Source organism: Gymnoscopelus braueri (assembly GCF_963280865.1).
Source record: "Gymnoscopelus braueri genome assembly, chromosome: 17".
NCBI lineage: Eukaryota > Metazoa > Chordata > Actinopteri > Myctophiformes > Myctophidae > Gymnoscopelus > Gymnoscopelus braueri.
This window is the reverse complement of record NC_137617.1, coordinates 16,122,591-16,129,754: the sequence shown is the minus strand read 5'-3', so window position 1 is coordinate 16,129,754 and position 7,164 is coordinate 16,122,591.

Here is a 7,164-nt window from a genome sequence, read left to right as displayed (position 1 = left end):
ACCAAACTAAACTCTTTCCCTGGAACCGGGGCTGGACAAATCAGATAAAGTGACTCATTTACCTAGGTTGCCAGCTTTTATAGATGAAAACCTTTCAAGAATACAGAAATCCACAATACATTCCCCACGCATATCATGTTACATTATTATTATTCTGCATTCGCCGTGAACAGTAAAAAGAATTATGGATTTAAAATGAACATTTGTTTCTGTTATCAGTAGGAATATGTGTGTTTCCCACCAAGTTGACACGACTGTGATGAGGACGCAACATCCTGTAAGAGGAAACCACTTATAAGACTCCCATTGAGTCTTATGCTGGAGGAGAGAGAGAGAGAGAAGAGAAGAGAGAGAGAGAGACAACACTCCACATCAGAGAGAAAGTCCTCTGGGAGAGAAAGATCAAACAGAAGGGTTCTGCCCTCACCCCCACCCACAGAGTATCACACACACACACAGACACACACACACACACACACACACACACACACACACACACCACCCCCACAAATAAAGCAACGAGGGGATCAGGGCTGATGAATTGGACCACTTTCACTGTTTCACTGTTATGGAGGGATGATCCGTCATTTAGTGGAGATGGACTGATACTATCAGAGAGAAAGAGAGAGAGAGAAATAGAGAGAGAGAGAGATTGGGAGTGGAAGAGAAAGAGAGATGAATGAGACCTCTAATAACACAGGTCCAATATTTCCACATCATTGAATCTGGGTCCAAGTGTCGCCCGATCGATAAGTGTGATACGATACGTGACAGCGGGCGCTATCTGAGTACACGCTATTATACACAATAACACGGCACATTGGAATGTAATAGAGGGGCCACAGAATAAACATACATCATATTTTGTACCACGCACACATCCATTCACACAGTTACACGAAAAGACCCACGCTATTGCATATAGACACTGCAGTACAAACACTTTTGTGCAGCAATCGGGATCATCTTATCCACAGAATACACTAAATCTAAAGGAATTTGCCACCCCATACGTTGTTGCGCGGAGTCCCTCAGGGCTCTATACTAACGACTTTTCTTTTCTACATTAGATCTTCGCTAAAGATAGCAGATCGACAAGCTCACAAAGGTTTTCCCAGAATACAAATGCTAGGGTTTAAGTGGTTAATTGTATCGACACTGGACCAGAAATACAACGTAGCCACATACACAAATATTACATGAGGGCAACAGGAATAGATGTTTTGATTAGAGCCAGGGTACTAGGCTATTATACAGTATATCATTAGAACATTTTGGGGAAGGGTCATTGTTACACTGAATTCTGTTGGATTATGCATTGCCAAAAAAGATTATCTTAAAAAACTTTAAAATGGTGACCCCATGACCTTTCCTCTAGCACCAGCTTTTTAATTACGGTTATTGGTTTATTTCATTTTACAGCTGTTGCTGTTGGTCGGTTCAAACCATGTTGGTCCACTGGGTGTAATAATAATAATAACTTTATTTGTGTAAGCAGCCAGGCCTCTAGGGCCCGATAGCGGGGCTTTTAGACTCAAGTCTTGTTATCGGATGAATACATTCTATGGTAACAGGGGAAACGCAAATACTTTCGAAAACCTGCAGTTAATAGTTGTGTTGATCATAGACAGGGTAATATACACACTATATCATTTGAACTTTTTATGGGAGAGAATCCATAAAAAGTCATTGTGAAGGCATGACATGTACAACTAATTATGTTGGATTATGATGCTAGCATGTGTGTTGTGTTCCCCTCAGATCCGCCCCTCAGTTTGAATATTACCCACCCTAGCATCCCTACTCCCTACTTGGAGATCTTCTATTTTCAGTTAAATTGGGTGTATTGGGTGTATTGGGTTTAAAGGGAAAAGCAGTGGACCTAGTATAGAGCCCTGTGGGACTCCAGTCAGTACAAGGTGGTTAAGTTCATCTTGGTTGGTCAGTTAGTCGGCTGATCAGTTGGTACTGTATTTAAAGAAATATTGCCTGGATTTCCATGCCAAATTGCTCAGCACATTTCATGACCCCATGGACTTTCCTCTAGCACCACCATTTTGCACACAAGATATCAAAATAGGCCTATCTAATGGGCCGATTGCCATGAAGCATGCTGAGCACAGGATGAACCGTAAATATTTGAGTGAACCCATGACCTTTACTCTAGCACCACACTCAGGCCAAGATGTCAACCTTGAACACAAGATATCTTCTAATCCAGTGATTTTCAACCTTTTTTGTTTCAAGGAACCCCAGTTACATATTATGCATTAGGCCACAGACCCCCATTTCATACAAACATTCATCTTCTACACTGTGTACACTGTAAGATCCTCTGTGTTCGTTCCTGTCTCTACTCATTGTCACTGGCAAATCATGTAGTAAATGCCAAAAAAAGAAAAAAATGAAATCTAAAAAACAAAACAAAAAGATTTTGGTGACCCCCAATTTTTCTTTTTAGAAGCACTTTGTAGCCTTTTAATTACAATTCTTTAGTTTATTTCATTTGAATGCTTTAGCTGTTGGTTGGTTCAAATCACATTGGTCCGCTGGGTGTTATAATAATAATAATAATAACTTTATTTGTGTAAGCAGCCAGGCCTCTAGGGGCTGATAGGTAGGCTTTTAGACTCAAGTCTTGTTATCGGATTAATACATTCCACAATAACTGGGGAAACGCAAACACATTTGAAACCTATTGCAAAACTACAAACAAAAAGAGTTCTAGAGATACAGTTCAAATTTCAAATGTCACCTTCCCCATTTCTCTCTCATTTTTATTTGTGTTTCCATATACTGCATTCACAGAGAAGCTATATTTAGCACCGTGAAGTCATTGTGATGAAGTCATCTCTCACACGCACACACACACACGCACACATGCACACACACACACACACACACACACACACACACACACGCACTGACCTATGACCTTCTGTACTCTATGAGTTGGCTTCAAATGATCATTTTCACTTCCTTATTCTGAGACGTCAAGATTCCCCCCTCTTGCTTCACTAAAATATATATTCTTAATCTGTGCTAGCATAAAGTGGGGACTTTTGCGATCCCCCGGACGTCATGACATTAATCACTTTCAACCTGGTGTCTCTATTTTGACCCTATCCTTATAGGCAGGAATGTTAAAACATTTTAAAAAAAATAGCAGATCTACAAGTTCACAACAATGTGTTGCATTGTGAAGCGTTGTGAGCTTGTAGAAGTACAGTATATGGGGCTGAAATGGTTAACTGTGAGCTACATGGTGCAAAAGCTCTCACAATCAGCTGGCTGCACAGTTGCTGTGTCTTGTGGTGAGAGATAACAAGGCAAAATGTTTTTTTTATTTTTATTATTATTATAATTTGAGTCAAAATGCTAGAGCCACAAGGAAGTGAATATTTGACCATGGGTTATGTTTTTGTTAAAGTCCAACTTCCAGCAGAGCATTAATCAACTCAACCCTATGTCTATAAATGTCGTCAGGGGAAACTGGTTTATTAAAACCTTCAGTGCTCCACTGTTAAAATGATTTCATCCCATTGGTCCGACTTGGCCTCATTATAACTAACCCTATCCCTAAGCCTAACACAAACCTCACACTAACTTAACATTTGTCGGAGAATTGGTACGTCGAGCGGACCCCACGAGCCGGGCGGGGAGGGTGATATTTGTTGCTGCACATACTCGGGCTCCCCTTTAGCAGGTGATATAACAGCAGTGGCAACACAGAAATGTGTGGGGAGGATTAATTGGCATAATGACTAAATTGGTTAAAAATGATTGGCTATTCTTAAATTATATAAATAATAACAATAGTAATTGAAATGATTCATTCTTAGAATTACAATCTACTCTGTCCCTCATACACTGTGTGACAAGAGCTTATATGGATGCTATTGTCATGGAGGGAATGTATGGTGTTGTACTTTGTACAGTATGAGACTCAGGGGGACATTGTGGTCAGTGCTGTTGCCACAGAAATGAATCATGAACTGCATGATTTCTGTAGTGAATCATGTTAGTGTCCCTGATGATTTAGGAATCAAAATTGTTGCTCTGGTATTCACTCGACATTTGCTTCATGACAAGACAAATAGCAGCTTCTCTGTTTCAAGGAAACCTTTAGTCACTCATCAAAATACAAAAACAATAAGTCCAAAATATTGCAAGAGCAACACAAGGGCCATGGTTTCACAGTATTCTTCCACACTGTTGTTGTGGCATGTATCATTGTAACTGTCTATGTGACTGTGTGCGTGCGTGCGTGCGTGCGTGCGTGCGTGCGTGCGTGCGTGCGTGCGTGCGTGCGTGCGCGCGCGCGTGCGTGCGTGCGCGCGTGCGTAATTATCAAAATAAGGTATTGGCCAACCAGTGATCAGTGATAACCAGCACACCACCTCTCAAGACTCTGATGTGACATCATCGAGGCATGTTATTCTAGGCCACATGACTCAAAATCAGATGAACTACTCATGATATGGGAGTCATGCAGGAAATGCGGTATTGAGGGGTGGCTCTATTAGCACTCTATTAGCAAACTAGCACAAGCTCTGGCAGTGTATCTGTCAATTTCTTTACTTTTTTGATTAATAGACTAATCGAGAAGCGGGTTGAAAGTGTGTGTGTGTGTGTGTGTGTGTGTGTGTGTGTGTGTGTGTGTGTGTGTGTGTGTGTGTGTGTGTGTGTGTGTGTGTGTGTGTGTGTGTGTGTGTGCGTTAACCCTGTTGTTCAGGTAGTACTGTATTTTGCTCATTCGATGAGCTTCCGGCTCTGACAGACCATATGTGGCTTCCCTTTGATAATCGCATACACACACACACACACGTGAATGCACGCACACATGCACACGGGAAGCTCGGAAATACACCCACACACAGCTCCCATAAAATGCACATTCCGCACGCACGTGTACACACAGACATTACACCCACAAACACTCACTCACTCTCACTCTCTTCCCAGCATCCTCCTCTCTTTAACCCTTCCCCGCCAGGTCTCTCCACACCTGTCCTCCCATTACGGTGCAACCGCTTGTAAGGAAACACACACTAGCACACATGGTTCTCAACGTGGGGTCTGGGGACCCCCAGGGCTCCTTGACGGGGTTCCAGGGGAGGCTAAATGGTTGATAGTTAAGAACCAAATGGACCCTTATGGGGTCCGAGTGTATAAATGGACCCAATTGGACCCATATACGGTCGATTTGGGTCCATTTGTACACTCTCAGATTTTATATAAACAGGATTTTACAGTGTAGACTAGGGTTCCAGAGATGGTATCGAATGGGGGTCTGTGGCCTACCCTACTCAACCTGGGGGTCCATGAAATTAAAAAGGGTGAGAATGACTGTTGTTGCATACCATCCCACTCACATCCTCTTTTACTGCACTCCTCCGTTCATCCCGCTCTCATCCCAAACTCAGGAATGTCCTTCTTTGCATCTTCTACATTTCCTCTCTCGCTCTGTCTGTCTCTCTCCTTATACTTCCATCTTGACCAGCACCTGTGTTATAAGAATACCGAGTCATCTCAGGAATGTCCCTCTCTGCTGACAGGAACCCCAGAACCACTGTCACCCGTCCACCCGTCCACCCCTGCATCCGGTCATCCATCATCCGTCCGTCCACAACCCGTCCGTCAGCGCTCTGGCCCTGCAAGACGCGAGCCGCCGCCGGTTTGAGCTCTCCCGTACGAGGGCCCCTCTCGTGGCCGTCCAAGGGCCCCGTCGGAGCCTGGAGAGCCCCGCCGACTCAATCTTAGTAGTGGACAAAGCGGAGGGGACAGGAGCAGGCTCATCAGTCTCCATTATGGGGACAGCGTTGTGGCTTGGCTGTCGTGTTCCTGCGGTACTCCAAGGGAGACGCTGTCTCATACATCATCGGGGAACAAAGGGCCTGGTGGGGGGAGGTGGGAGGAGGTGGATCCTTCCTGCCCCCCGACACTGTCTTCCCCTGTTCCCAACCCCCCAGCCTCAAGCCCACCTTGGCAAAGACCACATTTAAAGTTGATCTCAACTTGGGGTGCAGTTAAGCAAGTTTTGTTCCAAAGTACCATTTGGAACTGGCGGCTCACAAGGAAGTCAGTCAGTTCATGTGAGCACAAAATGTATAACATATATTATGGTACATTTTAAAGCAATATTTGGGAACTGATAATTGTAATAAAAAAATGTTTAAACAAGAATCCTGTTTGTGATGTCTCTTCATTTCATTTATTTTACCAGAAACAGCAGGGTTTTTAAACACATCCAGCTACAGTATATCTGATTTAAAAAGGTAAAAGGCAGCTACAGCAGACCATTGAGGAGCGTCCCTAACTAGTTGACATGCAGAACATCAGCATAGCAATGGGAAGATCTCCTCCCCCACCATCTGCAACCCCCAAACCAACAACAATATCTCCCATGAAGATGCTCATGTAAATGAAAGCATTATCTACTTAAACAAAGAATGATATAATTAAAAAAGAGTGCGGGAAATTGAAGTTATCTGTGTGTGTGTGTGTGTGTGTGTGTGTGTGTGTGTGTGTGTGTGAGTGTGAGTGTGTGTGTGTGCGCGTGCGTGTGTGTGTGCATTTCTCCACCTGAATGTACTACAGTATGTGAGTCAGTGAGTGTGTGGGTCTGTGAATGCATGTATGGACAGGCCCATTGTAAACAGACAGAAGGTGAGTCAGAGGAAGGAGGTATAGATGTTACACGGCTCTTATGTTTTCTGTAAGAAAAGCATCGGAAAAGTTATTGAATGTACAGTGCATAAAGTCACCAGATAAAACATTGACTGGTTGTCAAATTTAGGTATAACTTTCAAATATAGTTTCAAACAATAAAGAACAAAGTACTGCATCCTCTGTTCGTTTGCAATATACAAGTTGCAAAACAAAACGACAACAACAAGTGGGAGTGGGATCGTCACAACATCTTCCCTTATCAGATGAGTGGATGAATACTGTCATTTCTCTTACATTGTTAATAACAGCAGTTACAAACACACGGCTGCTCGTGTAAAACAAGTATTAGGCTGGCTGCTGCAAAAAGTCAAGGACATTTGTCACTCTGAAATAAACACTAGAGAGCGGAAATGGGGATCGTGGCCAAGAAACACGTCTGTAGTCTTTACACTGAGATAATGGCTGTGTAGGTGAATTCAAATGCACCAATTA